The sequence below is a fragment of the Gorilla gorilla genome, chromosome 12, assembly GCF_029281585.2.
Source record: "Gorilla gorilla gorilla isolate KB3781 chromosome 12, NHGRI_mGorGor1-v2.1_pri, whole genome shotgun sequence".
NCBI classification, from domain to species: domain Eukaryota; kingdom Metazoa; phylum Chordata; class Mammalia; order Primates; family Hominidae; genus Gorilla; species Gorilla gorilla.
Window position 1 is genome coordinate 75,564,996 of NC_073236.2, and position 27,947 is coordinate 75,592,942.

Sequence of the window (27,947 nt, forward strand, 5' to 3'; positions counted from 1 at the left end):
TTTTGCCTACCTTCATGGGTGAGGATCAAGTTAAGTCAATGCAGGTAAACTATTAGGCAACTAGTCAACTCTCAACATTTGGTGGTTATCAGAGTTCACTATGTGGATGAAGACAATACAGCTAGGAGCCCTCCTAGACAAACCCTGGAGAGGAAGAGCTGCTGCAAAGTGTGCAGGAAGCAGGGGGCACCAATGCAGATTTTGCACCCCCTTTCCTCAGGAACTCCCAGGATCAGCCAGGTCACTCCCCATGCTGCTTCCAGCACCCCCTCGCGTATGCTGATCACTCCTCCAGTGGAAGTGAAAATATTTAATACTTGGAGAACTTTGCAAAGGTCAACTGTAGCTAATCATCCATCCCCCAAGAACCTCATACCACAAGAACACAGACACACGTGCACACGTGCATGCACAGACACTCATCTGGCTTAAGAGCATCAAGAGTCAAGGAGGAAGAGCAATTCCAAAACATTATTTTCTCTAGATGTCAACTTCCACAGAGCAGGGCCAGAGAGATTCTGGGACCTGTCCCCAGGGGAATTATTTCTAATACCCTTGATAAAATGTACAAAGCTAGGGTAGGAAGTAGCAAGGTGACAGCAGTGGTTAGGTGGAAAGTTTCTCTAAGAGAAAGAACTAATGAATTCGTTCAATTGAAGCTTTTTTAATATATTTATTCCTGTCACCTTTCAAGTCAGCAGCTTTTTCCAGGTGACGTGGCAAAAGGGCCTGGCAAGTGCACAGGGTTAAGCCAAGGACTATCAATATTGCTCCCTAAAATATTTTCACCTCTGGTTTTGGGGATCTGCTTCTTCTCGGGGTCTCTCCTGCTCTTTCCTGGTAATAGCACCTAAGAGACCCATGAAACAAATCCCCAATTCAATACAAATTTATAGCTGAGTAAATATGAGCATAGGCTTTAGGAATCCACAGAATTGGAGCTTTGCTTAATACCAGCCGGGAAAATGTGGTTGTCAGTTAACCTCTCAGAGCCTCTTCGAGGCTTGGTTCGCTCATCTATTAAATGAGTCTGAATAAGCCCTACTCCTCCAGGTTGTTGCTAGCATCAAACGAGAAATGTATGCAAAGCCCCCGTGCCATGGCTGACACACAGGAAACATTCCACAAGTGGTAGTGCATTTTCACTAAGTAAAAGGAGTAATGATTTCTTTAGTGTTTTCTTTTAACACAGGGGTTTCTATCCATCCCAAATACAGGAAAGATATTCTAATAAAACAATCATTTATGTGATTTGTGATTACACCGTACAACTCAAGTTCCTGTGGAATGTTTAGCGTAATCAGTCCAAAGCTCTCAGCAAGCTCCCTGGGCCTGATTTTCAAATCCAATGTTACTGTAGCAAAGAACTAAAGGAGGGGAAGAAAAGCACCACTGTATTAAATACACCCTCCTCCCCTTTTTCCTAAAGGCTGTTTGTCCCCTTCTCTTGATAAATCTTCAGTTCCCAGAGAGCAGAGACTCTTGGGAAACAGGAAGTAGCAAAATGCCAGTGAGAAAATCCCCAGATGAAGAGCAGCAATAAGTCTCCGGGCAACAGTGTGGTCAAAAGGGGGAAATTCCCCCATCAGCGCTCAAAAACAGTCCCTCAGGAAAGCTTAGTGAAGGTTAATTTGGGAAATTCCCTCAGAGGCCATAGAACAGAAACAGAAAACTGCTGTTTAAGAGAAATCTGAACTGAGCAAGCCAGTTCATGGCTGCCTGGGGTGCTCTCTGCGTAAACCGCGCTGCTGCTCCAGCATGACTTCCCCCTTTTCATCCTGATTCTGAGGGCAACCCCGAAGGGGTCCAGTTGCCAGAGCCACTTGACACCCATCCTGCCCAGGCTCCCAACCCAGGAGAATTAATGCCGCAACACCCAGCCTCTTGACACGAGCTGCTGCTAAAGCAGATTCGCCTCCCCGTTAGGACCTCCTGTGACCCACCGTCATTCCTGTCCCCATGGTAGACTAGCAAGCCACAGTCATCATACTGTGAGTGTCCCTCACAGTCACTTGCTATAACAAGTCCATCAGGTTTTACTGGGTTTTAATCTAAATGTGACCTTAGGATGACATTTCTTAGTGCTGCTAAGCTCCAAGAGGCAGGGAGGAATCCTCCCCACAGAGAAGAAGAAAAAAAAAATCACATAAACATTGTCCCATGAAAGGCTTAGAATGGAATATCCTCTGATCAGCTGAAGCGGAGAAAGCATATAAACACTGCTGGAAAGGGGCCTGGGTCAGGGGCAAGTACTGGCTCTACGGGAGCCCTGATCTCCAGATGCAAGCGAGGCCCAGTTCCCTGCTGCAACCAGCTCTCCGTGAATCATTTCCATTCCCATAAAACTTCTATTTGGTGTTTTGTTTTGTTTTTTATGTGTGACTTAAAATGACCATTTCAAGAAGATGACAAAAAGGAGATTTCAGTAGAAGAGAGAGGAAAGTAGACTCCATCATGACAGCCTAAATTTGTTTTACTGTATACTTATGCAAAATAGGTATCAAATTTTGGAAAAGAGATTTTAAAGGAGAAAGTACTCTGGGTTTAAAATTCTATTAAAAAATATGCTCTACTAGAGCGCGTGTGCCTTTTTTATGTAATCAGGACCCACTGCTGTATGAGTCACAATTATAGATTCTACTTTCAAATATTTTTTGACTCCTAGAAAACAACCCTGACAAAAATCACTTTTCTGATGTCTTCAAACAAACAGGTTCTTATTCACTTTCATTCCTGTGGTTTTGTTAAGATTCTTTTCTCCAAAAATTGTAAAGATTCTCAGCCACCTAGTTTTTCCTATGCTTGAAAAAAAGCAATAAACCTCCTTTTTAGGTTTGCATGTTTCCTAGCAATTAGAATAGTCCTTAAATTCATTTTGTATACACAAATAGTAATTACAATCGTTACATTTAAGCTACTTTCAAAGTCTCCTACACTTGAAAATTCTAGACAGACTGTCAACATACTCTCAAGAAGTATTCTTTCCATTTTTCTTCTGGGAAACTAGCAGGTATTCAATTCTTAATTCCTAACAAGGAATATTTTTTATTTTGGGGAAAATTTTTCACTGGGTTTCAGCGCCACTATAGTTGTGAATGTGAAATCAATTAAACGAATATGTGGGTCAGCAAAAAAAAAAAAAATCTCTTTAATGCAGGCACAGATGAAACAGATTCCAACATGGGGCTGAGAGTAATAAATAAACTAATAAAAAAAGGAAAGCATGGAGCAACGTTGATAGAAGTAAGCTGTTTGCCTTTGCCCTGGAAAGTTTATAGTGTTTTAAGCAATTGTAAACATGTCAGTATACGTGGATACCGTTTCCATAGCAGCATAGCAACAGTTAGGAGTTTCTCCAAACATATCCAAAGGAAACTAAAAATAGTCTGTCTTCAATATCAAAATACATACGTATACATATTCAGACAACAGTACACAGAATGATGTGTAATGAGAAGTTCTGCAAACACCAACCTTTCACAAAAGTACATTGCGGATAGTTTTAAAAACCATTGAGTTGAGTGTTTTTAGAAATGGAGTAGAAACCAGAGTCTGAGGGAAAGCCACATGCCACAGTGAGTTCTAAGATCAGAGGTCCTTGACAACAACTGCCTTCAGCCATTGCTTTGGCTGCTCTACCTGACACTGCTTTTGCCCTTAAAGACCTCTGTGCCCTATTCATCTTTGGCCTGTACCAAAACTGGAGTTGAGTATATGATATGATACATACTCTGATCTCCATTTATTGCAGTATTCTCTCATCTTCTTAAGTTTTCTAGCCATTCATTTCTTCCTACCTATAGAGATCGGACAGCAGCTGCATTTTGTAAAATAATGTAAAACCACAACAAAAATAATGTGAACCAAGTTCACATTTTCCCAATGAACTGACTTAAACTGATGCTCAGTGACAGAAATAGTGATTCCAAAATGAAGACAGAGTGTCAAGTACATTTTTGGTCCTTCGCTGTTTGTACTTTTTATTTATATCCAAGAATTACAAGTATTTTAAAAGCATCATCTAGTGGGAAATATTATTACTAGGGTATATATAATTTATCATCTAAAAAGGAACACTTGAGAGTGAAAGGGGGTGCTATTTATACTTACATTGGGAAAACAGGTGTAAACCAAGACTGTCTCAGGAAGGCCCAGATGAATGGTCACACAGTGTTACACATAAGAGTGTAAGTGTCTTGAGGGCAGGAATGTTTTATTTATTTTTGTATCTTCAGAATCTACTGCAGTGCTTGACACCTAGAAAGAATTCAACAAATGCTTTTTAAATGAATAAATTTTATCATTGGATTATGTTTTTGTAAAACTTTGAAAAGTATTTTTTATACATAATACTAAGCTGAACATATTTCTTTTTTTAGGTCCATAGTCCACATGTTAGGGTAAAATAAAATCTCATGTAGCACTACAGGGTGAATCTTCTTCATCATCTGATCTTCTCCCTCAAAGTAAAGAGGATAAAAATGGCAAAGTAAAATGTATCCATGAGTCATAAAAAACATAATTCTATCAGTCTGGGAGGGGTTTATGAAAGCACTAAAGAAAGGTTAGAATATGAATTCAGATAGAAAGCAATTTTATAATCTGATTTCTATGGCTATGATCCTGGTTTTATTTTTCTTTGCCAGGAATTTTGGCCCCTAGGGAGAAATGCAGAAGGAGTAGCAAATGAGCACACTGACTGGAAAGAATGCTATTTGTCTTTCACTATGTGGAGTTCAGAAGAGCACTGGCCATTGGCGAAGTCCCAGGAGTGAAGGTAAGAGCCTCTTCTCTTTCTGCCCCTATCTGCCAGTTTTGCAAGGAGTGCCTTAACACAAATCATTTTTCCATTTGATGGGCCTCTAGTCAGTTCTTGGTTTTGTTCATTTGTTCGTTTGTTTTGTTTTGTTTTTAGATGGAGTCTCACTCTGTTACCCAGGCTGGAGTGCAGTGGCGTGATCTTGGCGTGATCACTGCTACCTCCGCCTCCTGGGTTCAAGTGACTCTCCTGCCTCAGCTTCCCAGGAAGCTGGGATTACAGGTGCTCACCACCATGCCCAGCTAATTTTTTTTTTTTGTATTTTTAGTAGAGACAGGATTTCCTCATGTTGGCTAGGCTAGTCTCAAATTTCTGACCTCAAGTGATCCGCCCACCTTGGCCTCCCAAAGTGCTGGGATTACAGACATGAGCCACCACATCCAGCCTAGTTCTTGGTTTTTAAACCACACCAGGCAGGGTGCAGTGGCTCACACCTGTAATCCCAGCTACTCAGGAGGCTGAGGTATGAGAATCCCTTGAACTTGGGACACAGAGGTTGCAGTGAGCCGAGATGGCATCACTGCACTCCAGTCTGCCAGGTACGGTGGCTCATACCTGGAATCCCAGCACTTTGGGAAGCCAAGGCAGGCGGATCACTTGAGGCCAGGAGTTTGAGACCAGCCTGGCCAACATACCAAAACCCCATCTCTACTAAAAATACAAAAAAATAGCTGGGTGTGGTGGAGCATGTCTTTAATCCCAGCTACTTGGGAGGCTGAGGCAGGAGAATCGCTTGAACATGGGAGGTGGAGGTTGCAGTGAGCCGAGATCACGCCAATGCACTCCAGCCTGGGTGACAGAGAGAGATTCTGTCTCAAAAACAAAACAAAACTATAAACCACACCAAAGGATTGCTGGGGGAAGTTATCATTACCTTCAAGCAAAGCACTTAGTGATCCTCCTATGGAAAGGTCTTGCTATCAATCTGCTACCCCTTAGTGGAGAGGCAGCGGAGTTTGGGAGATGGTATTACCTGTCCTTATCATCTCAGACTCTGCAGTCATTCTGTTTGTTTAGGTTTGCAGCCAGATTATTCTACAGGATGTTACCTAGCATATCTGGATCCCAGTTTCTTTATCTTTCAAAGGGGAAAATAATAATAGTATCCCTTCCGGGGTTATTTGTGAGGGTTAAAAGATATCCATGTAAAACACTTGCGACATGAATCTAAGCTATTATTATTGTCTAGCTCTGTATTTCTTTGGACATTTAGCAAGAGTACTACTGAAAAAAATATGTAATTAAAGGCGAAATTTGTACTTTCATGTTTCTAATCCAAATCAACCCAAATGTATGTAACCTAAGGCCAGAAGGAATCTGCTAGGCCTTAGGCCACTTAAGGACTAGATCCTATTTTCATCTCTTTCCCAAGAATTCAATTGTTTATTGCTCTCACACCAAGGAGACTTGGTGTTTTATTATTGTTGTTGTTGTTATTCATTAAATTCCATCAAACTCTACCCAGTTTGTATTCTGGGCCATACCTAGCCACTACATTTTAGGGAAAGCCGAAGACCTGTCCCAGAAGAATGATATCTCTTCTTTAATACCTAATTTAGAGGCTAGGAACATTCCAGATAAGTGAGTTTATTTACAGAATTATGTAAGGCTTTACATTTAATGAATTTCTGGTGTCTAAGGGTAGGAGCAGGGGGAATAGGCTCTTTATAAATACCAAATCATGCTGTTATCTACAGACTATGTGCCCGTTGGTTAAATAGAGCCAAAGTCTGTTCAGTTTGATAATTACTAAATTTGACATTCATAGAGGTTCTTTTTAAGTCTGGGAATAAGAAAACCACAAACTCATTAAATTATGAAATGTTTCAACCCTATTATCCTAATACAATTAACCCACAGACTACATTGCCACAGGAAGTCTTTGGGACAGCTCCTAAGGGTTAGAAAGGCTCAGTAAAAGGGATTTGATTCACCTAAAAGCCACCACCGTGTGTGTGTGGTTTTTTTCTTTTTTTGACAAGGTCTTGCTCTGTCACCCAGGCTGGAGTGCAATGGCATGATCTCGGCTCACTGCAACCTTCACCTCCCAGGTTCAAGCAATTCTCGTGCCTCAGCCTCCTGAGAAGCTGGGACTACAGGTGCACACCACCAAGCCCAACTAATTTTTTGTATTTTTATTAGATACAGGGTTTCCCCAAGTTGGCCGGGCTAGTCTCGATCTGATCTCAAGTGATCCACCCACCTCGGCCTCCCAAAGTGCTGGGATTACAGGCATGAGCCACCACATCTGGCCTGGTTTAAAAAATAAAAGTGAACATTAATCCACTTGATATAAAGTTATGGTTAATGATTCTAAAGAAAGATATTTTTACTCATGCCCAGCAGAGTCTTTATCCAGTAAATCTACACTGGCATTCAAAGTGACAAAGGGCAAAGGAAACAGGATCCAACTTCTTTAAGAATATTTGGGGGCAGGAAACTTGGCCATACATCTGTTTCTTTTGAGTAACAATAGCAATAATTTACTTATCTAGTAGTATTGCCATTTATTCTTTAGCCACATCAAGGGAAATCTAATTATTTCCCACAAAATGAGAACTTCTAATGAAACTTTTCTTATTCAATTCATTTAATAAACTATAAAGGTCTAAATAGCACCTAGATTTTCTTAGCACCCTGACTTCTCCAAACCTCTCCTGAAATGTCCATGTACTATGAATGGGACAAGTGTGGCCGGGTGGAAGTACATGAGACTGAGAATAGGAGATATTGCTTCCTACCACAGTCACGGTTCTGTGACTTAGTCGCTATGAAACTGGGTAAATCTTTTGGCATTAAAATGTTGTCAGAAAACAGGAAATTCACATAGCTTCAAAATGTCACCCCAGGCCGGGCGCAGTGGCTCACACCTGTAATCCCAGCACTTTGGGAGGCCGAGGCAGGCAGATCACGAGGTCAGGAGGTTAGCCATCCTGGCTAACACAGTGAAACCCCGTCTCTACTAAAAATACAAAAAATTAGCCAGGCGTGGTGGCGGGCGCCTGTAGTCCCAGCTACTCGGGAGGCTGAGGCAGGAGAATGGCGTGAACCCGGGAGGCGGAGCATGCAGTGAGCCGAGATAGCGCCACTGCACTCTAGCCTGGGCGACAGAGCGAGACTCCGTCTCAGTTGCAAAGAAAGAAAGATATCTACACAATGGAGAAATTTGTCCTTCAAAATTAAAGTTTATTCATGTAAATACTCCCAGTGGTGGCAAAGATACCTCCTTTAAGGTTGAATTTGTGCTTAAATGTCACCATTCTCATTCCAACCTAGCCTACCTTTCTCTTCTTGTTATTTCTCTAGCTCAGTCCGTTATCTGTTGCCTTCATACCTCTTATCCCAACTCTGAAGTGTTTTATTAATTTGTTTGTTAGATGTTGTGGCGGGGGTGGTTTTGGTCTGTCTTTCTTATTATATCAGCTCCAAGAGAGCAGGAACTGTTTCTGTCTTATGCATCACAGAATCCTCAACTTCTAACACAGAGCCTGACATGCAGGGGCATTCAATGAGTACTTATTGAAAAAATGAATCTATGGATGAATGAGTAAATGAATAGATTTAATTTTTTTAAATACCCCAAGTTATTTGGAGTTAAATCTAGAAGGGAGAAAAATAAGTAATCAGCCTTCTGTGTCGTGGCTAAAAATTGAAGTAAAACACTAAGTATTTAGTCCCGAGTGGTCTACAGACCCTAACCTTGGTTCTGAAGGCAACTCTAAGATAAAGAGTTCCAAAATGCTTTGCAAAATGGTGTCTTTACTAGGATAAGTTCATATCTCCCACTATGATTCCTGGAAGAATAACACTAATTTGAATGTATAAGCTATGCCATCTTTTTTAGTTGTGTCATTTTTTAAAGCAAACCGTATTCCTTACCTCACAGTCCTACATACCCCAAATATCTCACATAACACCTGGAGAGGAATTTTCTCACTGTAAGTCTCACTTTAGGAAACTCCCTGGTCATCAGCTGACCCCATGAACAAAGCGTCCTTTCAATGCTGAGAGCAACCACAGCTGAACAGCAGATCGGATGAACCAATACTGCCATGGCTGTAATGACATCCTTAGAAACGCAAGAGTCCTCACTGAAAGAACAAAGATCAATATTTAGTTTCTTGCGTCCCTACAGGCTGTTCATCAATTTTGTAGCCTCCTGTTTTGCCACTTCCCTCACCTCTAACTCCAATTTGCTCTTCTAGGAAAAGAGAAAGGTCAGGCTGGAAGTACATAATACGAATGCAAAAACACTTCCAACAAAATCCAAAGTTTGAATTACAATAATTGTGCTATGTTGACACCAATATTTGGTATTTAAAAAAAAATAAATCTTTTGCTGTATTTTAAAACATTTCAATGCATTTTAAAAGAATAAATCTTTGGCTGTAGTTTAACACTTTTAAATGCATTTTTGGTAGTAACTAAATGGACTTTATTAACTACCTTACAAGTGAAAGAACAGAAAGAAAGGGGCAAAACTATTGCCTAGTTATCTTTTTTTTTCTTTTCAGACAGAGTCTCACTTATCGCTCAGGCTGGAGTGCAGTGGCAATCTAGGCTCACTGCAACCTCCACCTCCCGAGTTCAAGCAATTTTCGTGCCTCAGCCTCAAATGATTTTTGTGCCTCCGCCTCCTGAGTAGTTGTGATTACAGATACCTGCCACCTTGCCCGGCTAATTTTTGTGGTTTTCTTTAGAAGAGACAGGGTTTCACCGTGCTGGCCAGGCTGGTCTCGAACTCCTGACCTCAAGTGATCCACCTGTCTTGGCCTCCCAAAGTGCTGGGATTATAGGAGTCAGCCACCGTGCCTGGCAGCCTAGTTGTCTTTATATCCATTTTATTCCCTGAAGTCTGCAATACTAAGCATTGCACGGTCTGACTCTTGGCCTCAACCATTCCCAGACATAGACTTTACATGCTGCTGCCACGGTTTCAACTCCCATGATACACTAACCTCCTAATTTTCATACATTTAATTTCTTAATGAAACAAGGAAGAAATTAAGACTAGTCTCGTAGTAATATAGTTAACTTTCCACATAAATTTCTTCAAATAAAGTTTGGAGCTGATGGCATGGTTCGGGAGTGTTTTTGATGATCAGCCAAAATGGGATGTGATATGATATGCAGTGAGGAGCTAAGCCAGGTCCTTGTCACCATCCACCTTTCCTGTTTAGAAAACATCCATTAACATCGCAAAGAGGCTGCCAAGTTAAGTAATTGTAAAAGACTGTCACTAGGGTAAAAATGGAAGATATCTGCCAAATGGAATATGTTGAATGAATGGTCAGTGTCACCCAAGTGAAACCACAGCCAGAGTATGATGTGACAGAGCCAACCAGATTTTTAAAAGAGCTGGGTAGCACCGCGTATGACAAGACCCCCTCATCCCACATTCCTGTGGTGGAGAGCATGGAGGTGACTGAGCTGCTGGTGGCAAACTCATGCCTTCTGCAACTCAATCAGACATCACCAAGGACATTATTATTCTCTAGCTTATGAATAACTATTTTTATGTCTTCACTATTTTTTATAAACTTATTGTTTGTGGAAATAAATCCCCTGGTCATAATGAAATAAAGGAAAAAAGAAAACAATACGACAGACTTTTTTTCAATCAGCGGGGCATATTTTCATTATTTTTCTTATGACAGCATTTTAAAATTATATTTAAAATTACTCATCTCTTATTCATAACCATCCTGTTGATCAAGTGAGGGACAAGAGTAACCTGCCCGAGGTCCCCAGGTATCAGCTGACTAGGGCCTCTGGGCAGTTGTATCACTTTGGTTCCATCACAAGCTTTTCTTTCTACCCCTTCCTCCAGACACTCACCAGGTATGCCATGTCCAAGTGTCCTGGAGCTCCAAAATGACCCTGCCCTTTTCTTCAATAGTTAGTCCCTGTGAAGGGTTCAGTCTCGTGCAAAAATGACAAGTTTAAATGCATCTTTGTTGCATCACCCTATCTGTACCCTTCTGGTATCCTTCTCCTGTGACATTCCATGAAGGGAGTTGTGGGCAGAGTCAGGTTGTACTGGGGTTGCAGAAACAGAGGAATCTTTATAAGATCATCTCTATGCTTAGGCATCAATCCACCCACCTCTTCAGATTCTGCCAAGAACTTTCAATTGGAAGAAGTCAGATAGCTCCATGGAGCCAGAGAGTGGTCCATTACCTTAATGTTGCATTACTCAATTTGTGTTTGAAAATGAATTTATTGGTCTGCCGTTTTACCAGGTTGTGATTTGTCAATTAATATTTAATAATTTTTTTGAGACAAGGTCACACTTATTGCCCAGGCTGGAGTGCAGTAGCACAATCAGGGTTCACTGCAGCCTCAACCTCCTGGGCTCAAGTGATCCTCCCACCTCATCCTCCTGAGTACCTGGGACTACAGGTGTGTGCCACCACACTTGGTTAATTTTTTTGTGTTTTTTTGTAGAGATAGGGTCTCGCCATGTTGCTCAGGCTGGTTTACTATGACTTTTAATTCCATTAGAGTATTTTGCATTTAATTGTACTTTAAAACAAAAATGTTTTATGATATCTTGTTCACTGTTACCCACTCCCCAGTTTACCACACACTTAATCCTTCTAGTTTGGTAGGGTAACACCAAATGCTAGCCTAGATAACTACTAAAATGTCAGTGGTTTAGCACAATCTGTTGGTCAGCTTTTGCTAGGTTATTCTCCTGTGACAAGCAATCCCCATATCAACCGCAAAGGTTTATGTTTTGCTATGGAATATGTTAGCTACGTGTCAGTCGCTCCTCTGCTCCACTTGTCTTCTTTATCTGGGATCCAGCCTAAATGTCCCTTCTGTATATGGGATCCAGGCTAAATGCTGTTCTAGAACAGGAGAAAGGATCATGGTGGAGTCATGCAATAGCTCTTGAAGCTTCTGCTGGAATGTGGTCTACATCACGTCTGCTCACATTCCACTAGCCAAAGCACGTCAGATGACCAAGCCCAACATCAGTGGACAGTAAGGATGCTCTTCCTCCAGAGAAGCTCACCACAGAAGACCCCTGTAGCTCTACAGGTAGCAGATAAAATTTACCTAAAACTAGAATTCTGTTTCTCATTCACGTAATACTTCAATGCAAGTGCCCCTGGTTTGTAGGCAGCTTTCCTTCATGTGATTATTAAAAAACCCAGGCTATTTCCATCTTGTGGTTCCACCCATCTGCATTCAGCCAGCAGATGGGGAAGAGAAAATGAAGATGCCCCTACTCATTTCTTAAAAGTCTGGGCCTAGAAAAAGAGACATGCACACCTTCTGTCACATTTTATCAATGACCACCTGGATGCAAGGAGTCAGGAAGGTAGGACATGCTAAAAAATGTAGCCTCCATATTAGAAGCCACCTCCCAGCAATAACTCCACTATGAAAAGAGGAGGGTAAAGTTTTGATGAATCATTGGCCATCTCTGCCATACAACACCTCAAACTAGCTATCCGGGGTGTGCCTAGGCTTTATTTCTAGACCCATTTATACTGAAATGGAATGGCCAAAAATATTCCAGATCTTGTGATTTGGGTTTTTGTTGTTGTTGTATTTTTTCATTTTTAGTGTAGACCCTACTGAGTCAAATAACAAGGCATAAGCGACTTAGAAAATCACCATGTCCTGGCCAGGTGCAGTGACTCACACCTGTAATCCCAGCACTTTGGGAGGCTGAGGCAGGCGGATCACCTGAGATCGGGAGTTTGAGACCAGCCTGACCAACATGGAGAAACTCCATCTCTACTAAAAATACAAAATTAGGCGGGCGTGGTGGTGCATGCCTGTAATCCCAGCTACTTGGGAGGCTGAGGCAGGAGAATCGCTTGAATCCAGGAGGCGGAGGTTGCGGTGAGCCAAGATCGTGCCATTGCACTCCAGCCTGGGCAACAAAAGCAAAACTCCATCTCAAAAAAAAAAAGAAGAAAAGAAAATCACCATGTCCTTTGTCTAAGGAAACTTTCTACCCCATCTATCATGTTCCAAAAACCAAATAAATAATTTTATTTCTTGATAGTTCAGAAAGAAAACATTAGTAATGATTTTCACAGTTGTCTCTTAGTTTTTCCATTTCGCAGTTTGGGGTTACGCAACCACTAACACCGTTGTGTTTGTCTCCAAACCCCTGAATTTGCACATGCAATCCTTTTGTTGCTTAACTGCCCAAGTGAAAAGAACAACTGGTCATTTACAAGCACAAATTTTTGAGTAGGAAGAGGGATTTCACCAAAACTAGGAATGCAAATACATAAACTAAAATTGAAAATTGACCTCGATGATGACAAATGACTACTTAGAAGAGCTGCTTCTTCAGTCAACGGAAAACCTCTCTATCATCAAATCCCCCAACTACTTCCACCTACTCCCTAGCATAGGCCCTTCACTTCTGCCTTCTCTAACATCTGGTGGTGGCCCAAATGCACAGGATACTGGCTAAGAGCTCATTTGCAGCCATAGCCTCAGGCTTCCAGAGAACTTTGTTTTTAACTTTTTAATAGCACAGTCACATTCTGTCTTGTATCTTAGTAGTTTGTATACAGCTCTCTGTCTCCTAGATAATAATAAACCCCTTGAAATCAGAATCCATGTCATATTTGTCTTTCTATTTCCTACAACACTTACCTGGCACATAATCAAACTTACTATTTTTTTATTTTGAATTAGGTCAAGTTACAGCTTAATCTGGGCTCATACCCTGCAACTGAGGCCACCTTCAGATGGTGCTTCCACTAAGAAAGCTGTGGGATGCCTACGCTGCATTCATTAGGTCAGGCACGTCAAGGTCGCTAATTCTTCTCTTGTAACCCCTCCACTTCTGTCTGCCTTTTCACCAAAGATGCTGATGTCATTGAATCTTGCTTCTAGAGTTTCACATGCTAGAAGAGGAACTCAAGAAGGAAAGGGAAATCTGTCCTGCCCTCACCCCTAGCTTCCTTTTTTCCTTACTTAGTTTCCATGTTGGTCATACGGCAGCCATAGGAAGATGTTTTGGGGTTCTCACTCTGAGGCTCTTGAAAACATAGGAAAGCTGTCCTAAACCTCTGGGTCTCCTTTTTGGTCTCTGCTACCCCCACTCCAATTCATAAGCCAAAAAGGTCATCCTGCTTCTTTTAATTCTTCAGGAAATTGGAGCCTAAACCCAGACAGACCTTTCAGATTTTTCTGTTGTAGATTTAACACATCTCAGCAATATCTGTGAAGAAACCATAATCCTGACTTTACCACAGAGGAAGAAGGAAATGGAGGAAGTGTCCTGGTGTGGTAGAAAGAACCATCCAGCAGCCTGGGCAACATAGCAAAACCCCATCTCTGCAAAAAATAAAGAAAAAAATTAGCCGAGCATAATTGGTGTGCGCCTGTAGTCCCAGCTACTTGGGAGGCTGAGGTGGGAGGATCGCTTGAGCCCAAGAGGGAGAGGTTGCAGAAGGCTGAGATCTCACCACTGCACTCCAGCCTGGGCAACAGAGCAAGCAAGACCCTGTGAAAGAGAGAGAGAGAAAGAGAGAGAGAGAGAGAGAGAGAGAAAGAAAAGAAAGAAAGAGAAAGGAAGAAAGAAAGAAAGAAAGAGAGAGAGAAAAAGAAAGGAAGGAAGGATCCATCCAGGTAGGAATCAGATCTTAGTTTTGAGCTCTGGCTCTTTTCCATTTCACCTGGCTGACCCTGGACAAACCATGTTATGCCCCTCTGGATCTCACTCCTCAGTATAGATGAGCAAACTTGATTAGGATACCTTTAACATCTTTCCTAGGCCTGGAAGTAGGAGTCACTAACATGGCAGGTTGACACTATTGTAATAGAGCCACCGTTTCCGATCTGCTAGAGATATGATTTTCAGCCCAAGCATTTGCCATCTGCCTCTTTTGAGTCTTGGCTGGTAATCCATCAACTGTGCTAGATATAAGATCTTATCCAATGAATTAAGTGATATTTCTTCCATTTTTCCATTTAGAAGAGGCACAAAAGTACACATACCATCCTAATAAAACAGACTTCCATTTTTTAAAAAATGTGACTAGCAGCACAATACTTTCCTAGCATGCCACCTGCCATTATCTCTCCAGGTGTTTGCTGTGGGCAGGAGGCTAACAAGGCCTAAGCTTCCTCTTCTACTTCAGAGCTCACTGAAGGAAATAATGACCCCAAGTGAAGAAAAAGCTCTAATTTCCAGCTCCAGTTCTAGTTGGGGTAGAGAGTTCTGTTGTTTGTCAAGATGTTCTAATGGGCTTCTCACAGCAGGAGTTAGGGTATTATCTGGCAACAGGAGAAAGGAAATGAAAGTGTTCTGCATTAAAAAATGTAAAAGTCTGTCTCCCTTGTGGGCACAGGAATTTGGACAAATACTCCCAATTGTATTTAGAAAAAAAAAATGGTTTCTATTCAGTCTCTGAGAATTGTTGCTTTTTCTTTGTGCATGCTTGCATGTGTGTGTTTGTGGTGTCTGTGTGTGGGGAGGGAGGGTGTGTCGGGAGAGGGAAGTGAAGGAGATGTTCTCATATTCACCCCTACAAAGCTTGCAGGGAGAATGAGAAACTTCTGCACATCTCGGCAGTGAAGAAACCTTGAGGGGACCTTTCCTGAAGGGTTGGAGCTTCCCATTGACTGTCCTGATAAAGTCCCTATGGGGCTATTCTTGATTGAATAACTCAGACCTCGGGCAATGCTGTTGTGGTATCATTAGACTACCTGGTCAGACAAAAGGAGGAAAGCATCTGGTACTGATTTTAATATAATTTCCCCCTTTGGCAGAGTTTCATCCCTGAAGTCAGTTGGTAAGGAACTAAGAAGGAAAACAGAGAGTTGTAGATCTCTTAGGTGGCTTTATTCTTCCTCTATCACTTTCTAGACCTGAGGGTAAAAGAATGGGATGGAGTTTTTCTAAAAACTAGAGCAGCAGAGAAGCAGCACTAAGAAAATTGAAGAATAGGCCATTCTCAGACAGAGGAGACAAGAGAAGCCTTGGTAACATTGGAGCAAGGTTGAGAAGGGCAGTGTGCCTACAGAGGAACCCATGAACAGTTCCCATTGTTTACTGATTTTACCTTGCTAGACTAGAAAATGCATTTGTCAATAGGAATGTTATCATCTCCAAGGGGGCAAATATTGGTTCTTGGTGGATGAACAAAATCTTAGATATTATAATGGCTTGTGGCCTTCCAAATGGCCACAGTAAATAAGCAAATATACAGTGTATCTGTGGAGTTTAAATTTCATGAGTGGAGTAAAGGTTGGGGTGGAGTACAATTAGGAAAAAGAAATGTCTAAAGGTCTCCTTTGGGGGAAGGGTGATAAGGAAAAAAAAAAGGTTGAGGAACAGTGTTCCAGAGCAATTATGTTTAGCTTCAGTTTCAAATTATTCACTCCTGCTTGTAATTCCCTTTTGTTCTCCATCCTTTCATTTAAAAACATATAAGTTATGTGTTTGAGGGGGTGTGGGGAATTAGGCCTCCTGCACGTTAGCTCCCAGCTGGGAGCTCCCAGGGAGGCCTGGGATCCACGTGGAGACAGGCAGTGAAGGAAGCAAGAGCCCAAGGCAGAGATGAAGGCTGTGGGTGGATCCACGGCCACGGGGGCGATTCAGAAACTGACAGGAGGCCAGTTCCGTCTGTGGTTCTTGAACTGTGGTGCCTGGACCAGCAGCAGCAGCGGCATCACTGGGAACTTGTCAGAAATGCAAATTCTCAGGTCCCACCCCAGACCCGCTGAATCAGAAACTCTAGGGGTGGGGCCCAGCCTCCAGGTGAGTCTGATCCTCCCTCAAATTTGAGAGTCATTGGTTTAGAAGTGAAACAGGTGACTCAAGGAAATGAGGAGCTACGCTTTGGGAGAAAGGAAGAAGAAAGCAGAGTTTCAGTAAACTAAAATTTCCCACTCTCTAGTTATTTAATCATCTTTAAAAATTTTCTTTTAGACCTTAGCAATATAAATATTGCTCGTTTCCACTAGGGAGGAAAACAACTCTGCTGTCAAATTTGCTGAGCACAAAGTGAAAGGAAGTCTGCAATCCGTTGGCTAATTAAGACCCATGTAAGTAATCAAGGCAGACAAGTCAAGGACAACGAATCTCAGGCTTGTCTTGGCTGATTCTGCCAACTTCACCGATCACCTAAACTAAATAATCAGCAATCACTTTATTTTGTGTTGTGTAAACACAGTAGAAATGTTCACAAAGTATTCCTAATGTGTAGCAGAAAGATTGTTACTTACTCAGCTTCCTATGTAGGGAAGCTAACATATCTATTCAGGATCACACTGTCACTGATGGCAAGATCCAAGCTCCCAGGTTCTGACTCTAAACTTTCAAATGAAGAGTTCAACTCTTTTTCTTTTTAATTCTCTCCTTCCTTATGAACTACAGCAATTTGATTTGTAACTTTATTTTTTTTTTCTATTTATGAAGCATTAGCAATTATTTGCCCTGAAAACATTTTTAATAAGAAGAAAACTAAGGTTGAATGCAAACAATTTAGTAACAACCCACTTCAGTTTGGTCCTTCTGCGCCTTAGGCCACTGCCAGGTTCATGAACTTGCGAAACCCTAGATTAAAACCCAGGTTCTCCACAGCGCTTTTTGCAGAGTTAATTTCTGTCAGAGACATATTAATGACAGACTTTAGAAGAAACACCAAATAACAGTGACTTTCCAGTAACTTCAGTACTAGTCCCGCCCCTAGGTTACCCTATGAAGCTAGACTCTAGTGAAAATACGCCAACGATTCTTTTCCTGACCAAAACCATAACTGAGTCTCTAGAAAAATTTGTTTGCTGTGATTTGTATTTTTGATATAATAATTATGCCTCCATGCTATTTCTGGTTTATATCTAAAATGACCTTGTACCAACTCTTTTGACTACTCTGGCAAGGAGATACCTAAGATTAACCCTAAACAGGTTAGCTATCTCATAAGGAAGTAAGTCCTCACTCCCTTATGATTTAAATAATCCAAAATACATTTTTTAAACGGTATTGCCCTCCGTCTCTTACTGAACCAGTTAATGTATCACCTTTACAATAACTTTTGTCTGTGTTTCTCAAAAGCCTGTGCTGGCCTTGATCACATGTCAAATTTCAGGTCCTATGAGTTCTTGACCATGTAGTTATTTGGAAGCTCATAGCATCTTTCTCCTTCTGGTGGGTTTTTAGATCATATCTCTTTGCAGATTTGTACAGAGAGGTCTGTTTCAAACCAACACCCTCCCAACTCCCAGATGCAGGCTGAACTAAGAGCTAATGAGAAGGCATTCCTGCAGAAGAAAGGAACTGCTCTCAAGATATGCACAGCCTCAGTGTTGTTTTTTCTTTTCTTTTTCAAACTGAATGTTTTGTAAAGTTCTTTAATTGCCTTTTTATTTTCGAGCAAACCAGAGAGGGAGACCCTAAGTGTCCTATTATATTATCAAGTGAGTACATATGTAAGGAAAGTCTTTTCTTCTATTGTTTTTTTTTTTATTTGAAACACTGAATTAGACAAATAATTTACACTTAGTGGCAGGTGTAATCCTTCTTAAAGACATTTCTTAAGGATCTCCAAGCTTTCCCTGAACAAGCATACGTTTTATTCAAACTATGAAGTAATACCCACTAGAGCCTCTCTGGGTATTGCAAAACACTCTCCGCATGTTCCAAAAGAGCCTTCTTTTAGTACAAACTGTAGGTAAACTAATGAAACCACATCATAAGAGCAAGCCTGAGCCACAAATACTAAAGGCTAATGTTTACTGAGCACTTACTATTTGCCAGGCACAGCCCTGAATGTTTTGCATGTATTCATTTGGACTTCATTAAAAATCTGATGACCTAAGTAGACTTATCATCCTCACTTTACAAATGAGGAAAGTGAGGCCCCGAAAAGTTAAGTAACATGCCCAAGGTCACCCTGCTGGTGAGTGGTCAGGCCAGTAAACAAGAGCTCTCATATATGGCTTGGAAAGATCTTCCCCACCCCCAACCCCCACTCTTTTATCCCAAATCCTCCCTCTCATCCTCCTTCCCACTTGCCTCTTTATGCATTTTATACTGTGGGGTTGGTTAAGCTGGAGCTCTGGTTGCCTTCAAATTCCTTTCTTTCCCTAAACCCTGTCTTAACCTACCCACAGCCCTGCCCCTGACTGGAGTCGCACAGAAAGCCTGAACATCTGACACTCATTGGTCATGCTTCCTCCCACTAGGGACTCATTTCACGCTGTGCTTAGAGATGCATGCAAAAGCATTATCTTCTGCTGCAAGCAGCAGCCCCTAGGATATACATGTGCTCTCTGCTGATGGCTAAATTTGGGGAAACTGAGACACTCTAACACAGCAGGAGCAACTTAATTTCTCAACTGCTTACATTAAAGATGAGACCAAGGATGAACATACCTGGGCTTTTTCAACCTGATGTTTCATCTATCATGCTGCCCCTCCTCCCAAGACTTTCTCTTCCTGAGGACCTCTTGGTGAGAAGTTGCCTACCCCATACCCAAGCCAAAGTGGAATGGCAGAGCCCTGCCAGAAAACCAAGCAACGTTTCTATTAAAGGCAGGTGGCTACTGCTCCTTCCTCTTTCTCCTTATCTGAGATGATTAGAAGTCCAGGTACACAGGACCTGACCCATGTGTCCTACCTTGAGGACCCTGCAGTATTAATTAGTTATCATTGTCTGCAGAATGAAAAAGAAAAGAGCCTGTCCATGAATAGCAAACACCACCCTGTCCTCCTCCCCACCCCACCAAATACTTGTGTCAAGAGCAACTGGAGGCAGCAATTGTTCTATTCAACATTTGCCTAGTTGAGACCATTTTGGGGTCTGCTTTATCTCTGCCAGAGTTCAAATCCATGGGAAGTTTTAGGAGATGCAATAATAATATTGGAGCAGATTTATATTTGCTGCATACAACTTAGATCATATCAAGGTTATCCAAAACTTATCTGAAGAATGTCTCATGTAACATCCAGGAATTTGAGAGCTTGTTAAGGGAAAGCTTTCAAATGTAAGAACAAACACAAAGCCAGACTCCTGGTGTGGCTGAACTGTGGCAGAGATAATTTCCCTCTCATTTCACAGTCAACATGGGTTTATGGTGAGAGCCAGAGACAAAGATTCCTGTCCTCATGAGACTTTCCAATGGCTTATTTTGGGAGATTCTTGGATACCAGCTATTTACTTTCAAAAAGTTCAGTGGGAATTATTTTAATGTAAGAAATACTCATGACAGCCGGTTCGGGGGCAACTTTTCCAAACATGCTGTAACAAAATTGGCACTTTTAGCTAAATCACACCCTGTTCTTCAGACATTTGACTCAGATTTTTCTTTACTACAGTAAATCTGTACTTGGATCATGGAAGCTTGTAGGGACTAGCCATGCCAGTCCCACCTTAAAGACAGAGTTCCAGGCTGGATTGCATTTTCTAGAACAAAGCCTTTAAATATTTTCATTCAAAGAGAACAGTAATGACAGCTTCCAACAATCAAACTGAATATTTTAGTAGAAGCTTTTCTAGACATTTGTGCTGGGATAACTAATGGAACTAATAGATTTAGGAAATGCCAGAACTCCTAATTAAGCCCTGGATACTGCCTGAGATTCTGTATGACTGAATATATTGGGCATTTTATGCCTCATCCTTCATGTAGTCCAACAAACACCTATTCTATATTTATTCTAAAAAACTTTACTAAAAACTTTACTAATATTAAATTTTCTAAATACTTTCTAAAACTTTACTAATATTAATTTTTTACTTAAGATCTTCAGAAAAATTTCCAAATTTTATAAATTGTATACATTTTTGATGCTGCTATTGCTATAAATGTCTTCTGGAAGTTGAATTGTGCCTTTAGGAATATTTTCCCACTACGTCACTGGAATGAGGGTTACAAAAAAAGTCTCTGTACATTCTGCATGCCTTGATTAAATGTATTAATTTTCTACCAAATCACTATTCCTATAAATGTTTAAAATAAAAATGAACATGGTCTTCAAACATTCATTCTAATACTATTTACTCTCCCCCTTTCAAAAACTCCCAAATACTCTAAGTTGCATATTTCTCAGATTCTGTTATATATGATTGCAACAGCAGTGAGTGATTGAAAGACATTTTCCCTAGAGTTTTAAGTCCTTTTCTATGCAAAGTTTCAACAACAAAAAAATTTTTTAAAAATAGAGACAGGGACTTGCCATGTTGCCCAGGCTGGTCTCAAACTCCTGAGCTCAGGCACTCCACCCGCCTCAGCCTCCCAAGTGCTGGGATTACAGGTATGAGAGCCACCGTGCCGGCCAGTTTCAAAGAAATTATAATGAAAGAAAGTTAGGCAGCACAGTAGGAACAAAGAATTCCACTTCCACGTCATAAAGACTCGGGATCAAGTCTTCTAGTTAGAGCCCTAGCTCTAACTAGCTGTGTGACCTTGAGCAAGTTACTTAATTTTCTAGACCTCAGTTTCCTCATGAGCAAAATGAAAATATTAACACCATCCTCTAAGTTACTGTGAGGACTAATTAAAATAATACTTGTATCCTGCTTAATCCAGTGCCAGCACACAGTAAGCTCTGAATAAGTGGTTGTTAGAATTATTACCAACACATGAGAGGGCCAACTTTACATGAGAGACAGTGCTGGGAGGTCTCACATATGCTACCTCATTTAATCCTTCACAATCCTGAGAAGCAAGGAAAAATTCTTCCCATTTTTATGGATTAGGAAAGTAAGGATCAGAGAGGCTGAGTAACTTATTCAAGGTCATATAGTAAAGTGACAGGGCTGGAATTTGCAACCAGGTCTGCCTGACTCTAAAGTTCATTTTTACATGGAAGTTCATCCTTTCCAAATTTCTTTTACTATTTCATGCAAAAATAGAGATTTCCATTTTCAAGTTTGTGTCCTTTAATACATAGCTACATGAAACTGCTTCTTTTATATTATCATAAATAACAAATATATCTTCTGCCATATTTAGTTCTTCATTCAATTTGAGATAAACATATTTTGTCTAAAGGTTTTATTGGCATTTGGAAGAAACTCAAAGTCTGTACTCAATTAAGATCTGTAAACAGAAGGCAGATCAAATCACAGAATAAAGAGATTCCCAGTGCTGGGTATGGATCTGTCTTGATCTAAATTTGGATTTCAATCATTGTAACCCATCTTTATACATTCCTGTCTTCATTCAATAAATATTTATTGAATGCTGTATGAGTTAGTCATAGAGCCTGCCTTCAAGGAGCTTAGGGTTCAATAGGAAAGAGAGATATACAAAAAGACGTATAATTCCAGGCAAGAAACAACGGTAGGTGCTAGAAGAAAAATAGGGAGAAAATGCTGGGGAGTCTCAAGGGTGGGCGTTACTTCCTACTGGGGAGCAAAGGATCAAAGAAGGCTTTGGGGGAAAAGTGGCCTCCTCTATTAACTGCTCCATCCATCTGTAAACTATTCACGAATTTGTTTTAAAATGCAGCAGGTCCCCGGATAATGTTGTTTCGTTCAACATTGTTATAACGTTGATGAGAAAAAAAAAAAATGGCCTCTGCGCCAGGGCCCCTGTCTGTGTGGCGTCTGTATGTTCTCCCCATGTCTGCATGGGTTTTCTCTGGGTACTCCTACTCAACTTTCCTCCCACATCCCAAGATGTGCACATTAGGTAAACGGGTGCATCTAAATGGTCCCCATATGAATGAGTATTGGAGTGTGATGCACTCTGTGATGGGATGGTGTCCTGTCCAGGGCTGGTTTCCATCTCTGTGCTCTGAGGTGCTGACATAGGCTCTCCAGTCACCTGTGACCGTGAACTGGAATATGCAGGTTGGAAAATGAATGAATGAATACAAGTTATTATAAAATAAAAATCTGAAAAGTGTTCAGTAATCACACAAATGCACAACAATAAATGATGCAGCACAAAAGCACTTAGCAAGCCTACCAGATTTGTCCTTGTTTGATTTTGAACCGTATTGGTGGGAGAAGATGCTCCTTATGATTTGTACTTTGCAAACATTTATTCTTTGATTTAACCCACTACCTTTATGCCTACCATCACTCAGTGATTCACCAAAATTGGGTAATTATCCTGTTTATATTAATCTTCCTTAAATGTAGGTATAACTCACGTTTGTTTCAGTGTTTAATATTATAAGTGTTTAGGGTCTTTATTTACAAGTCTGGTGATGTTTCTGTGATCAGAAATATGCCATAGAAACTTAATTCTTTTTTTAAAATGTTATTTTTATACATTTAGGGGGTACAGGTGCAGATTTCTTACATGTATATAGTGCATAGTGGTGAAGTCTGGGCTCTTAGTACATTTTCAACCCTCACCCCTCTCCCACCCTCCCACATTTTGGGGTCTCCAGTGTTTGTTATTCCACTCTGTATGTTCATGTGCACCCACTGTTTAGCTTCCACGTGCACGTGGGAACAGGTGGTATATGACCTTCTCTTTCTGAGTTATTTCACTTAGGATAATGGCCTCCAGTTCCATCCATGTTGCTGCAAAAGACATGATTTCATTTTTCTTTACAACTTTATTCCATGGTGTATCTACACCTCATCTTTATCCAGTCCTCCATTGTTGATTCCCTATGTTTGCTATTGTGAATAGTGCTACAATAAACATGTGAATGCCGGTATCTTTTTGATGTAATGATTTATTCCCTTTGGGAATATACCCAGTAGTGGAATTGCTGACTGGAATGGTAGTTCCATTTATAGGGATGTAACTCTTGTTTATATATCAATTACCCTATGACAAAATTGGTTTTCTTACACATTGTTTCTCAGTTTCCAAGAACCTATGGATAAAGTTAAGTGAAGACTTGCTGTGTAATACAGAAAGTGGTGAATATGTGGGGCTGTGAATGAAACAGGACTGGCCATGAGTTGATCATGTCAAAGCTGAGTGATGGCAGTACATAGAACTTCATTACACTCGTGTGTCTGCTTTACAATATGTTTGAAATTTTGCATTATAAAAAGTTAAGGCGGGGCGCGGTGACTCACACCTGTAATCCCAGTACTTCGGGAGGCCGAGGCAGGTGGATCATGAGGTCAGGAGATCAAGACCATCCTGGCTAACACAGTGAAACCCAGTCTCTACTAAAAATACAAAAAATTAGCCGGGCGCAGTGGCAGGCGCCTGTAGTCCCAGCTACTTGGGAAGCTGAGGCAGCAGAATGGTGTGGACCCGGGAAGCAGAGCTTGCAGTGAACTGAGATCGCACCACTGCACTCCAGCCCGGGCAACAGAGCGAGACTCCATCTCAAAAAAAAAAAAAAAAAAAAAAGTTAAAATATTCTACAAGCTAACTTACCTGTAGGACTTCCACAATTCATTGACATGTACACATGTAAGTGGCTACAGAATGTATGATAATAGTTAGGGCCTGGAAGGACATTAGTGACCACCAGAGTGAAATGAACTGAATCTCCCTGCCTCCCCCTCCATACACACAAGCCTACTCAACAAGATCTCTTTAATGTAAAGCCACAAGTCAGAAAGGGTGAACACAGGGTAATAACCCAGGGACTTGCCTAGAGGCAATGCTTACCTCTGGGCAAGGACTGAGCACATATCCTAATGAAAACAATTCGTGTGTGTTTGAAAGAAAATTGAATTCAGTACAATCGATAACGTTCAGAGGCTTCAGGGGATCTGCAGATGTGGACTCATGGAGCAGCATCCTATCACTCCTATCACTCATGGAGATTTTACACATATGCCTAGGGAAAAACATGGTATCAATTTGTCTCGTGTGGGTGAGACAAAAGCATCCAATACTGCATCGACCCAAGAGTTCTCACTGGCTCTATGTAGCACATACCCCCAGAATATTCAGGTGTGTTATGTAGTGATTTCTATTGAATGCAATAAAATTTTGTTATAGTTATTACGCATGTCACTTAATTCACATACTCTCAGGCATACCAAGAAGGGAGAAGAAAGGGTGAAGGATAGAGTTCAGCCACCTGGCAGCATTCCACAAAAACTGGGCAGATTCATGAAATATTACAGTGGGAGAGGTGCTCAAAATAGTTTTTGCACACTTTTGAAGATAAGAGAGTCTATCTGTCTTAGATATTCTGCCTGGATATGTTACTAGCATCAGGATGTTTTGAGGAGGCCATGCCACCCTGACTCCAACCCCAAATTAAAATTACAGCAGTCAAAATTAGAGTGTCACACGGCCAGGCGCGGTGGCTCATGCCTGTAATCCCAGCACTTTGGGAGGCCAAGGCGGGTGGATCACGAGGTCAGGAGATCGAGACCATCCTGGCAAACACGGTGAAACCCTGTCTCTACTAAAAAATACAAAAAATTAGCTGGATGTGGTGGCGGGTGCCTCTAGTCCCAGCTACTTGGGAGGCTGAGACAGGAGAATGGTGTGAACCTGGGAGGCAGAGCTTGCAGTGAGCGGAGATTGCACCACTGCACTCCAGCCTGGGCGACAGAGTGAGACTCCGTCTCAAAAAAAAAAAAAAATTAGAGTGTCACATGCTACTTTAATTCTGTGTTGTGGTACTTCAGTGGCTTCTCATTTGAAAGTGTTGTGGTACTGCAGTGGCTTCTCATTTGAAAGTGCATAATTATTTTCAAATTATCATATATCATTTCATGGTTAAATTAGATTATCAGCTAGAACTTCCAGGGGGATTGGAATTCTACATGCAAACTAGATTTCAATCCCTATTTATGATCATTTTGGACATCTTTGTTTCCTAAACCCTCAGATCAACTGTTTCCCTGGATAACCCTAAGGCACTGGGAGATATCTGAATGGAAGAGATCAGCGCTGTTTTTTATGGCATGTTTGCAGGAGACATATTTTGTCTGTGTCAGAAACCTAGCTATTCAGTAGGGATATATTTTTCCAAGAACATCTCAAAATATTTCTTTAAGAAAATGTAATTCATCTGACCACTTTCCTCTTAATTAAACCCAGCTGCGTGTGTGTGTGTGTGTGTGCGTGTGTGCGTGTGTGCGTATATGTGTTTTCTGTACCTTATTTCACTAACAGAGAAGGAAGCTCTTAAGGGCACCTCTGCCTTACACACTATGAGTCAAAATGACTTGGAAACTCCCTGGCTATACTGTGATCAGTTGTTCAACTTTCAGTTTTGATAGCTTTAATAATTCTAAGCCACCATGCTCCTGATAGTCTTCTTTCTAAAGAGAAACAGTTGTTTTGTTTACATATGTAGTCAGTATGATAATTATCTAAATTTGTTCCTACCAACCTTGTTTGATCTCTGTAGTGTCAACTGATAAAATCCATCCATTTTGTAGAGCCAAACATCTTTTAGATCTCAGGTCAGAGGTCATTTCCTGGGGGAAAATCAGAAGACTTTAAAGAGGTTGCAAAGCCTGGACTTCCTCACAGAAATCACCACACAGGATAATCTTACAACCTTCGGTTCTTCTAATTTCTACCAGCTGTGTGATTATTTGATTGGTATCCATCTATTCCATGAGACTATATAAATTCCACGAGAGTAGGGCCTTGGTCAGTTTTGCTCACCATTATGTTCTCAATGCCTGGAACAAAGAAGGCCATCAATAAATATTTGTAGAATGAATAAATGAACGTAAAAATATATAAATGTTGTCCATGAATAAGTCAGTAAATTACAGAAATTTCACAAAGAGGTTTTATCAATAACACTTTAGAACTCCACTGTTCAACACAGTAGCCACTAGCCATATATGACTATTTAAATTTAACCTTAAATTAATTAAAATTAATAAAACTAAAATCCAGTTTCTCAGTTGCACTAGCCACATTTCAAATGCTCAATAGTCACACATTGCTGTTCACTACTATATTTGACAGTGCACAATATACAGCATTTCCATCATTGTAGAAAATTCTACTAGCACAATTCAAGCAATTCTAAAATTCGAGGCCAAAGACAGCATTATTTTTTCCAAAATGAGTCAGATCATTATTATTGGTGCCATTGATAATATTAATTGTGCAACTTAAACCTCTTTCCCCTAAAACTATTCCCCCTTGATGACTGAGCTTAAACCAAGTATTTCACCTCTTTTTCTTTCAAAATATATAACAAATAATTTGTCTACTTTGATTTGTAAGGGTCTATATATAGGTTTATATACTTTCCTGAGTACTCAAAAGGATCCTTGAAATTGGGAATATATACTTTTCTAAAAGTGCATTTTTTACACAGGCCAGGCCTCTATGCACTATACGTTGGATAAAAATGGGAAAGATATGTGTTCTAGAAGCCATCATTAGTATATGAGGAATTGGGATTTGTATTAATTTCCCTAATTATGTTAAGTGCGTGATTGCACACATTCTGGAATTGTAATTATGTGTAAATTGATATAGTTTTCCAAATGAATAATATTCAATATGTTTGGTGAGATCCTTTAATTTCAACAATTAAGCTTTTTTTTAAATCAAAGACTCTAGTTACAGTCATCTTATTCTGTAAACTATAAACAAGCATTTTGTTTGTGAAAGCAAAGATCAGAACATTGCCAGAGTTAGGAAAACAAGATTATAACATTTATACTTAATTTAAAGCAATAATTTGATTTAAATACCCATACAAGCAAAAGCATCTTTAATTATATAAGTTTGAGAAAAAGCATAAGAGAATGGTGAAGATATAAAGGAATGGGGCAGATCCTCAGATTCAGGTACACATACTGGGAAACGGAGCACACCAGGAGAAATTCGCAAATATAAATTCATACAAGGCTTCTCTTATAAAGAGCAAGGTTTTATGTCTCCTTTTAGCAAGTTAGACTCTATAATCCCATTTATCTCCATATCTTCATAAAAAAGAAAGATTCTATTCAATAAATCTATGGCTACCTTAACTACACCCAGGTGTTTTAAATTATGCCACAAATTTTGTCAGTCTTTACCATAAAATACCAAATCCAGCTTTTGCTTGTCAACATAGCTAAAACATTATCATTTATCATATTTTAGTACCTTCAAGTTTTCATAACACGTGTGTTCCAAACTCTAGGAAATTAAATATTTGCCTAATACCACACTTTAAAACTTCAAGCCCTACAAATTGAGAAGTACACAATTAACCCATTTTCAAGTGTATTTGCAGAGATTGCACCTGTGCCTACTTATGAACAAATCCTAAGTTTTCTGTTTCACT

General features: G+C 40.5%; 1 long non-coding RNA gene across 1 annotated transcript; it reads left to right on the top strand.

The window, feature by feature from the left end:
* The first annotated feature begins 518 nt into the window (after positions 1 to 518).
* Positions 519 to 20,790, top strand: LOC109025776 (uncharacterized). Its single transcript, XR_002004752.4, has 6 exons — positions 519 to 2,713; positions 2,915 to 3,010; positions 4,647 to 4,777; positions 13,493 to 13,595; positions 16,737 to 16,852; positions 20,127 to 20,790. It is a non-coding gene; the product is annotated as an uncharacterized lncRNA (long non-coding RNA).
* Positions 20,791 to 27,947: the final 7,157 nt, after the last annotated feature.